Here is a 10,479-nt window from a genome sequence, read left to right as displayed (position 1 = left end):
ATTTTTGGTCTTTTTGAGACAGGGTTTCCCTGTAGCCCCAGCTGTCCTGGAACTCACTATGTAGACCAGGCTGGCCTTGAACTCACAGAGATCCGCCTGCCTCTGCCTCCCGAGTGCTGGGATTAAAGGCATGTACCACCACGCCCTGCCTATTCTTTTTATTTTTAAAGTTTGAATGATGACCCTCAGAGAGGGTCACTTGCCCTGGGTCCCAAAATTCCTGAGGCAGCAGCAAACCCCGGAGTGACATGCACAGGGTGGCCCTTGAAATACTCCAATCTCAAAGTGAAGTTCAAGTGACATTCTCCAGGGTCATATGCACTTTATACCCTGTATCCGTGCGCATCTCCTGAGGCTCTCAAATGAGTTATGCTCTGTGGCAAACACTGAGTGCCCAGTGGGATTGAGTTCACGGAGCTGTCCCTTCCAGGAAACTAGAACTGTGCCAGCACAACCCAGCTTGCTGGTGGTTCCCACAGAGGAGCAGTCCCTGTCTTTCTGAGTGGGTGCTCAGTTCTTCATATACTCATTCATCCTTTAGTCAACAAGCATTTGAGCACCACCTCCTCCATGGGTCAGGGCCTGTGCTAAGAGCTGGAGCTTCAGGGATGAGGAAGAGTCAGTTTAAGAACAGAAACATTAGGGCTGGAGAGATGGCTCAGCGGTTAAGAACACTGACCGATCTTGCAGAAGACCCGGGTTCAAATCCCAGCACCCACATGACAGCTAACAACTGTTCGTAACTACAGTTCCAAGGGATCCGACAGCTTCTTCTGTCCTCTGTGGACACGGAGTGCACTTACCTACATGACACACAGGCATAACACTCATACACATAAAATAAAAATAATAAATAAGATATTAAAAAAAGAACAAAAACATGCATATAAACATGTCCTTGTAATACAGTGGGTAAGTGATAATGATGGAGCATTGGACTAGATGATCTGTACCACTGTGACCACAATACCTAACAGAAAACATTTAAAGAAGGAAGAATGTTTTTGGTTCACAGTTGAAAGGCTTTAAGTCCATCATAGGTACAAAGGCATGGTGAAGCAGCTTAGGCTCTGGTGGCTGGAGCTTGTTTGCACAGTCACACCAGCGCCCAGGTATAATGTGCAGAGGACATCTCCATGGAGAAAGCAGAGCCAAGGCAAATAAGGAGTGCTAGGCATGGTGGGCAGGCCTGTAACTCTAGAACTTAGGAGACCAAGGCAGGAGAACTACAAGTTCAAAGTCAGACCAAGCTACACAGTGGGTTCCAGGACAGCCTTAGCTAAATAGCAAGACCCTATATCAGATAAAAAGACAAATATAGTAAGCAGCTGAGTGTAAATCAGGGATCTTGCAGAAGGCTGAGAGGGCCCCAGAGCTGACATAAGTGAATGAAACAGGTCATATGCCTGGTCCTAGCATTCATGATCAATACTGGACTATGTGAGTGAAGTGAGGGAACCAGAGGAAACCAGGGAATAGTGGTTTCTAGGCTCTGTTGCTAGTTGTTACATGCAATTACTGGCCCAGTGTTACCATATCTACCATCTCTTTGAGATGCCAGAAATCCAGATTTTTTTTCATGTAAAATATTGTCACTTTCCAACATTGATAACTATTTCAATTTTGTAAACACTGCCATCAAAGCTTGTCTGCTGCCACTCCTCTGCAACCTCTGGTTTGACAGTGACATGGACAGCAGAAGGGTCTGGAAAGAAATAAGTTGGAAAGGCCACCAGGGCCACATACCCTGCCCTGCTCCTCGTGGATAGCCTGTGCCCTAGGTGGTCAGAAGCACGTCCACCTGATTTCTAGAACCATCTTTAAACACAAAGAGCACAAACAAGATGCAAGAAAATGGAGAAGAAAAAAAAATGGAGGAGGGTTTCCTGGCACATTCTCTCTTTCCCTTTCTGGGTCCAAAATTTTCATGTGATGTGTGGCTTACTTAGTCATCTGCTCCCCACCCCGCAACTCCCAGTTGATTCTTTGCAGAAGTTAAGGATGGGCTGGGGTGAAAAACAGAAAGGGTATAAGAGGAAGATGGTCGGATGTTCCCTAGGGAGCTGCCACGCTGAATGCTGCTCACCCCTTGGATCTGGTCATCCCTACAAAGCCTGCCAGCCTAGACAGAAACAGCTGCTAGAGATACCAAGCATTATCCCTTGAGGAAAGCAGGTAGACAGGCCCAAGGTGGAGACTGGAAGAGTTTGGAGGCTTTGCCAGGGGACCGGGGCCTTATAGGCATGTGAATGAAGCCACCCCTCCCCCCAAGCCCTGACCCTGGGTGTTTGCTTCCCTCCCAATCTCTTCCCACTCCCTATTTCTGTGATTTCAGCAGGAAAACATCCCAAATGCTTTCAAAGCATAGGGGTGGGCAGAGCGAGTTATTGTTTGAAATCAAAATTGAAGCTCTGTTCCTTTGACTTCAAGTGTATATAGCAAAGTGGTGGCCACCAACCTGAGCTAGCTCTGTGGGAGATAGGCTCTTCCAGACCACCCTAGTAGGGGTCTAGGACAAGCCTGTCACCAGCTGCCTTCCTGGCCTAACTATTCCTCCATGCCATCCTTTGGCCCATCCCCTTCCTCCCCAAAGACAGGGCTCCACAGCTCTCCGTTTTCTTAAGCTGTAGACTGCTGCTAACTCGCCAGCCTTTATCAGGCCAGTGGGTGCCTAGGCTGCTAGGCACAGGCCAGGCTGATGTGTCTTGCAGCTAGAGGGAGAGGCAGAGTAATAGGAGTAAAAGCAGTAATAGGAGGAGCTTGGAGGAGAGGCTTTACAAGGCAGAATTTTGGGGCTGAAGAGATGGCTCAGTGGTTAAGAGTACTGGCTGTTCTTGCAGAGGACACGGGTTCAATTCCAAGCACCTACATGGTGGTTAACAACCATCTGTAACTCCAGTTCCAGAGGACCTGACACCCTCTTCTAACCTCTGTGGGCATTGCATGACACGGATGCACTTATGCACATATGGGCAATACATTCATCCTCATAAAATAAAAAATAATAAATCATTTTTTTAAAAAGAGAATTTCAGGAAGAGGCTGAAATTGATGCTTAGCAGTGGTCAGCCAAGGATATAGTCCCCAAGGCAGCAAAAGGACTTCATAGAGTGATTGGGAATCTGTGGAACTGGGTTGACAATGTGGACTTCTTCTACTCCTGGTATATTGTACATACTGTATTGAATACATGAAGGAAGGAGCACTCCGGATAGACATAGAAGTCAAGACTCTCACAGACACAAAACAAATAACTCTCCTGCTCTGAATGGCTACTCTCTCATCCCCATTCCTCCATTCTATGCCAGGCCTGGGCTAGGTATGCAGGAGGTAGGGTGCAGGAGAGAAATGTGATTCAGTCTTGCCACTGGGTAACCACAGTTGACTTGGGGATTCTTGTGATAGCTAATCTTGGCTATAAATCTGACTACACTTAAAATTGCCTAGGATATACACCTTAGAGATATGTTTCTAAAAGAGTTTAAGTAAGGAGGGAAAAACCTACCTTAAAAATGAGTGAAGCCATCCTGTGGACTAGGAGTCCAGGCTGAACCAAAAGGGGAAAAGGAAAAAACCTGACAAGTGCCCCAGTGTTCATGTCTCTCTGCTCCTTGATGTGCCCAGATGTGAGCAAGCTCCTGCTGCCACAGCTGCATGCTACTCCTGCCGCCATGCCTTCTCTGCCATGATGGACCATTCTTCTCTGCCAGGCCTCCTCAACATGAGCACCAACATGTGTCCCCACCAAATGGGCCCTCTTTTCTCATCTCATCCCCACCTATATAGTTGAGGTCCCAGACAACACTAAATTACATAGGAAAATGATCCAAGGAAACTTCCCAACTGATATGGGCCTGACTACACAGTATGCTGGAAGCTCCCTCATGCACGCAGGAAGTCATCAGGGTCCACACTGCGCTAAGTGGAGGTAGCCAGCTAGTGACAAGTGGGACCTAGTAACCTTCCTAGCTTCTAGCACATAAACACGTGCTAAAATTAAATAATAGTCATGCCAAGGCACGGGAAACCACCTGATAAAATGTCAAGGGTCAGATGGGTATGGGAGAAACTCAAGGGTGAGTTGGTTCATGTAGCATTACCTGAGGAGCATAGGGGAGCAGGGTGGAATAACCACCTCTGGCATAGATAGGCACATTGTCACCTATTCACAGGCCCATAATGTGGCCTGTGGGAATAAACAAAGTCCCCAAACTGAAGGGTTGACGTTCAGAAAACCCAGATGCCAGCTGAGACTCGGGACTGGTTATAAGTCCTTCATGGGGTGGGGTTGTTGGAGGGAGTACATACTAGTCAGGAAAACTGACTCCTCGTGGGTGGTGGGAAGTACTCTGTGACCTCTGGAACTTGGTTGGCTTCCATCCTCACATACAGGGCCAAGGCAGCTCTGTTAGTTACTTGGCTTGTTGTGACCAGATCCTGGACAAGAAGTGACTCAAGAGCAAAAAGGCTTTTATTTCTACTTATGGTTTGAGAGCACAGTCCATCGTGGCAGGAAAAGCAGTGTGGTGACAGAAGCATGAGGCAGCTGCTCACACTGGTTCTGCAGTCAAGAACAAAGAGAGAGGAATGTTAGCACTCAGCTGGCTTGCTCCTTTCTCCCTTTTTATTTGGTCCTGGACCCTAGCCAATAGGGTGGTCTTCCATCCTCAATTAAACCTTTCTGGAAATACCTTCACAAACACATTCAAAGATGTGTCTCGTTAACATTTGAGATGTTTTGAAATCCAATCAAGATGACGATGGAGGGGTTGGAGAGATGGCTCACCGATTAAGAGCACTGGCTGCTCTTGCAGAGGACCCAGGTTCGATTCCCAGCACCCACATGGCAGCTAATGGCTGTCCATAACTCCCATTCCAGGGGACTCTGAAACCCTCATCTGACCTCCGTGGGCCTTGCACAACACAAGTGCACTTATACATATTCAGGCAATATACTCATAAAATAAAAATAATTTTTAAAAAAATTTTTATTTTTAGTGTGTGAGTGTTATGCCTGCATGTGTGTAAGTGCACCCATGTCCTGCAGTGCTGGCGGTGGACAGAAAAGGGTGTTGGATGCCCTGGAACTGGCGTTATAGACAGTTGTTAGCCGCCATGTGGGCACCGAGATTCAAACCTGGGTCTTCTGCAAGAACAGCCAGTGCGTTAAACTGCTGAGCCATCTCTCCAGCCTGAAATAATAAATACTTTTTTTTAAAAAAAAGATGACAATGTGTGGTGGTGCATGCCTTTAATCCCAGCACTCGGGAGGCAGAGGCAGGCAGATCTCTGTGAGTTCAAGGCCAGCCCGGCCTACATAGTGAGTTCCAGGACAGCTGGGGCTACAGGGAGACCCTGCCTTTAAAAAAAGACCAAAAAAAAAAAAAGATGACGATGGAGATCAGCTCTCACAGCAATGGACACTGTTTGCAGTCCTCCTTGGACTGGGGCATTGGAGGAGGGAATCCCTCAGTGGCCTATCAGACTAGGTTCACATTGGCTCCACCTCTGGGCCTGATTGGGCAGGAAGAAGGGCTTGGACACCACCTCTGCCAAATTCAAGAAGTCCTAATCAAGCAGGGACTAACATATAAAACTAGCTTGTCCATGGGGCTGGAGAGATGGTTCAGCAGTTAAGAGCACTGACTGCTCTTGCAGAGGATCCAGGTTTGGTTCCCAGCATCCACATGAAAGCTAACAACCATCTGTAACTCCAGTTCCAGGGGATTTGACAGCCTCTTTTGTCCTCCACCGGCACTGCATGACATGGGTGCATTTACATACATGCAAGCAATACACTCATACATATAAAATAATAAAAAATGTTTGACAAAAACTAGCTTGCCTTTCAGTACGGATTTAAGATGGCCATATGTGCCTTTTTGTACTACGCAGTGACCGCAAACCTACAGCCACACAATTTGACTTTGAAAAAGTCTGTTAAACCATTTTAGTTTTCTGATGTGACTGAAACCTTACAAATGCCGGGCACTTTCTAAGCTCCTTCAATGACAGGTAGAAACACCTAGAGAGAGCTGCAGGCACTGCCCCCTCCCTTACAGGGAGAAGGCTCTGTTCGTGGCCAATAAGAATCAAGGTTGCCTCATAACAACAGAGGGGCTCATTCCCTATTGGTCCTGGATGTTGCTAAGCGCTTTTCTCATAACTCCCTGGGTCCAGCATTCCTAACCTTTTAAGGTTTTGGAGTTTCTTTGCTGTAAGGCCTGCCCTCAACCTCATCTGATAGGTAAAGGACAATCTCTTAGACATCAGCAGGCAGCTTGTCTCCTCCACAAGTACTGAATGGCCCTGGACTGGACAAATCTATCTCAAAAATTCCAGCAGTTATAAGGTAATTGTACACACCAAAAAGAGAGCTGAACCAGACCAAGTGCCAGAAATTGCAGAAAGCTTGCACTTCCCAACGCCTCCATCCTCAAAACAAAGAGACTCCTTGCATGTCCTGAGTGCTGCTGTGACACTGTGGTACAAATCCTGCTGTACTTTGTGTGACTGCAAGCTGGCAGCGCTCCTTATCAGGAAGGAATCTGGCCCAGGTCCTCCTCTTCCTGTGCTAGCAAATGCAGAAAGCATATTAAACTTTAGAGTCTGCTGGTGCTAATAAATGGGCAGAGCCATCTGGATTCCAGCTCCCGAGTCCTGGGCTGAGAATTATGCTGGGGGTTGGGGGGGTGTCTCAAGGAGAAGGCCTGCAGAGTCAAAGTGCAGGGGTCGCCTTCACTCTGTGTTTCTGCTTCTTGGAGTCTGCACTGCAGGCCAAGCCCCTGTTGCTGGCCCAAAGGAAGATTCAGATGCAATAAATAAACAGGTGTTCCTTTGCCAGGCACGGATAGCTGCTCTCATATGTTTTTCAAGTTCAGTCTAAACAATATTATCAATTTGGTATTGTTATTACTACCATCAGGGTTGTGCAGATGGGAAAACAGAGATGCAAAGGTTAAGTGACTTGTCCAAGGTCACACAGTTATAAGAGGCAGAGCTGAGATTAAAAGCCCCAGATAGGTTGGGGGGTATAATTCTGTCATAGACCTCTTGCATATCACGTGCAAGATCATGAGTTTTTACCCCCGTGCCTGCACCCACAGAGAGAGAGAGAGAGGCAGAGGCAGAGAGAGTTTATTTCATCCACAGTGCGGTGTGATGAGGATATACAAGTAGCTGTCACAACCTTGAAGGCGGTAAAGTTGAAATGACCTTGAAGATGGTACAGCTTAACGTGGATATGTGCTTGGTTACCCCAGCGTATTTCTGAATCCTCTTCGCCCACATCCCGAGACCACGCCCAGGAGCCCAGTTCTTCCTGCTTCCCGCCAAGGGTCTTGGCCATCTGCTCCTCTCCCCTGTGTTTGGCTCTTTCACTCTCAGCAGTTTTTGGCAGGAAGAAGGGAGCTGGTACCTGCTGTCCTTAACAGTCCCACTGAGGCCAACAACACTGGAGAGAGATGCTGTATCACCTGTGTGCTAATTCGAACGGCCTTTGTGCTCTCAGGGAGCAATGGCTATGGACACAGCATGAAACATTTTAATTGTGGAACTTTTGCCAGACGCTCTTGGATGACAGAGGAGACACCATAGGGTCTTTTTCCTGCTCCTCACATCCTAACCATCTGTACTAACACTGCCACCAACGGCAAATTATTTAGCTCAATATTTGTCCCTGCAAACTGGGTTTCAGGGAATCCATTCAGGCATCCCACCCTCTCTCCCAGCTATCCTGAGACTCAGCATACTGAGCTGGGGATGGACAAAGTGGGCCTCATACTCTGGTGTAGCAGGTGGTACTAAGGCGAGCTCCTAGTTCCAGCAGCCCTCAGGAAAGCTGGGTCAGTTCAGATCAGTTACATAAGTGCAAACAGGATTAAGAGCAGTAAGAGAGAAGCGAAGAGTGTCAGGAGGCTAGGCCTACCAACTGCCATACAGAGCAAGGTGCCCCGAGGGCTCCAGGAGCCTTCTCAGGAGGACCTCCATCATGGAACAAACTCTGTCATCACAGATATCCAACCTGGCTGTCCATACTGGTTCAGTGTCATTGCACTTTGCATTCATGATGATACACAACATTTATTGAGCACTGACTGTATGCTAGGCACCAAGTTAAACACTTTGTGTTGATTAACTCACTCAGTCCTCATGTCAGCACTGTCAGAGAGGTATTCTTTTCTCTTTGCTCCCTACCTTTGGGTTCAAGGGAAAGGTAAGTTATCAGGATGGGATGGAATTCAGAGTTGGGGTAGGTAGATTCAGCCCTTAGGAAAGATGATGAAGGGCCTGGAGAAATGGCTCAGCAGTTAAGAGCACTGGCTGCTCTTGCAGATGACCCAGGTTCAGTTCCCAGCACCCACATAGAGGCTAACAACCATCTGTAACTCCATTTCCAGGGGACCCTACATCCTCTTCTGACTTCCACAGGCATTACACAACATGGGTGTACTTACATACTCATAGGTAGTACACTCATACACATAAAATAAAATAGATAAAGTAAAAAAGAAAAATTTAAGAGGTTGGAGAGATGGCTCAGCAGTAAGAGCTCATATTGCTCATCCAGAGGACTCAAGTTTGGTTCTCAGCACCCACATCAGGTGGCTCACAATGCCTGTAACTCCAGTTCCATGGGGATCTGATGCCTTTGTGGCATTTGCACTCATGTGCATACACACACACACACACACACACACACACACACACACAAAGGCATAATTAAAAATAATTTTTAAAAGTTTAAATTAAGGGACTGAAGAGATGGCTCAGCCAGTTAAGAGCACTGGCTGTTCTTCCAGAGGACCTGGGTTTGGCTCCCAGCACCTACATGCCAGCTAACAACCACTTGTAACTTCATTTCTGGAGGATCCAATGCCGCCTTCTGACCTCTGTGGTCATTGCCTGCATGTGCTGCACTTACATACTTGCAAGCAAAATACTCAAACACATAATATTAAAATAAACAAAGGCAAAAGAGAAAAATTTAAGGGGCTGGAGGGATAACTCAGCAGTAAAAGCACATACTGCTCACCCAGAGGACCAGAGTTCAGTTCTCACATGGCAGCTAACAGTCCTTGACTCCAGTTCCAGGGAATCTTACACCCTCTTCTGGCCTCCACGGGCATTCCACACACCAGTGCACCTACATACATGTAGTCAAAACACTCATACACATAAAATAAAAATAAATCAATCCAAAAAAGTTTCAGTTAAAAATAAGGGGATAGAGAGATGACTCAGTGGTTAAGAGCACTGGATGCTCTTGATAAAGACCTGGGTTTGACTCCCAGAACTCACATGGGGGCTCACAACCATCTGTAACTTCAGTTCCAGGGGATCCAACAGTCTCTTCTGGCCTCCATGGGCACTACTTACACATAGTGCACCTATACAAATAAAAAGTACTCATACACATAAATAAAATAATATTTTTTGGTCTTTTTGAGACAGGGTCTCCCTGTAGCCCCAGCTGACTTGGAACTCACTATGTAGACCAGGCTGGCCTTGAACTCACAAATATCTGCCTGCCTCTGCCTCCTGAGTGCTGGGACTAAAGGCAGGCACCACCACACCTGGCAAAATAAAATAAAATTTTTAATAAAAAATAAAAAATTTAAAAGATGAACGAGCTGCCATCCCATATGAAAGGAGGCCAGGTAACTTTGTTTTTCAGCATTCTGCTAAATGTTATTGAAACCAGAGCAGAGAGAGAGAGAGAGAGAGAGAGAGAGAGAGAGACTCACGCTCCGTGGAGGGGTATCTTTTTGTTTGGGGGTGGAGTGAGTTCCCTTTCTCCCTCAGAATTGGCTGGTTTGGGCTATTGTGGGATTTAGATAATCCAGACAAAGAAAAGGAAGCTGATTGGTTCCTGCCACAGGCGTGCCCCCGCCATGGGAGATTTGAAAGTCCCAGCGAACAGCCCCACCCCCCATGGGAAAAAGCCCACTAAATCTTTGTCTTGGAGAGGGAGAAGAATCAGGAAGTCAGCCATCTTAAATATTTAAGTGAAAAGTACATTAATCTACCTGTCTGCCTGCTGGGGAGCTAGCTCTCTGACTCCTAGTCCCTCACTCTCTCCTCTCAGAGGCTAGGCCAGGTAACTTTGTTGGGGGTGGGCAGCGTGACAGAGTTCATGTCCGTAAGACACCATATTCTTGGAATCTCAAGCACTCTGTTCCCTGAGAAAGGGTGACAAGATGCCACTGGGGTCCTGTGGGCGTGCTGAGGACATTTCTCTGGCACTATGGAGAACTAAAAGCCCTCTTCCAGGGAGCCAGGGTGCATGCATGGTAAACAGTGGGAAATGTCCTCAGCATTTTCTTTAGGCAACACCAGGGGGCGCAGCAGCTTGTTTCTGGCCTCTGGCTTGGATTTTTTTTTTTTTTTTTTTTTTTTCCTTTTCCCTTTTTGGGGGGGGGGGGAAAGCTTGCCCCCCCCTGCCTGGAGTGGCAAACAAAGAGTCTCTGCACAAAAAAT

The 10,479-nt window shown here is 47.0% G+C and overlaps 1 protein-coding gene across 1 annotated transcript in view; it reads left to right on the top strand.

Annotated features, from left to right (window-relative positions):
* The window catches only part of Nhsl2 (NHS like 2), a 153,862-nt gene that overhangs the window by 13,675 nt on the left and 129,708 nt on the right, over window positions 1–10,479 (top strand). The gene's annotated exons all lie outside the window — the stretch shown is intronic.

Source organism: Nannospalax galili, unplaced genomic scaffold (assembly GCF_000622305.1).
Source record: "Nannospalax galili isolate Female #2095 unplaced genomic scaffold, S.galili_v1.0 scaffold747, whole genome shotgun sequence".
In the NCBI taxonomy this organism is placed as follows: Eukaryota; Metazoa; Chordata; class Mammalia; order Rodentia; family Spalacidae; genus Nannospalax; species Nannospalax galili.
This window is presented reverse-complemented; position numbering and strand designations above follow the sequence as displayed.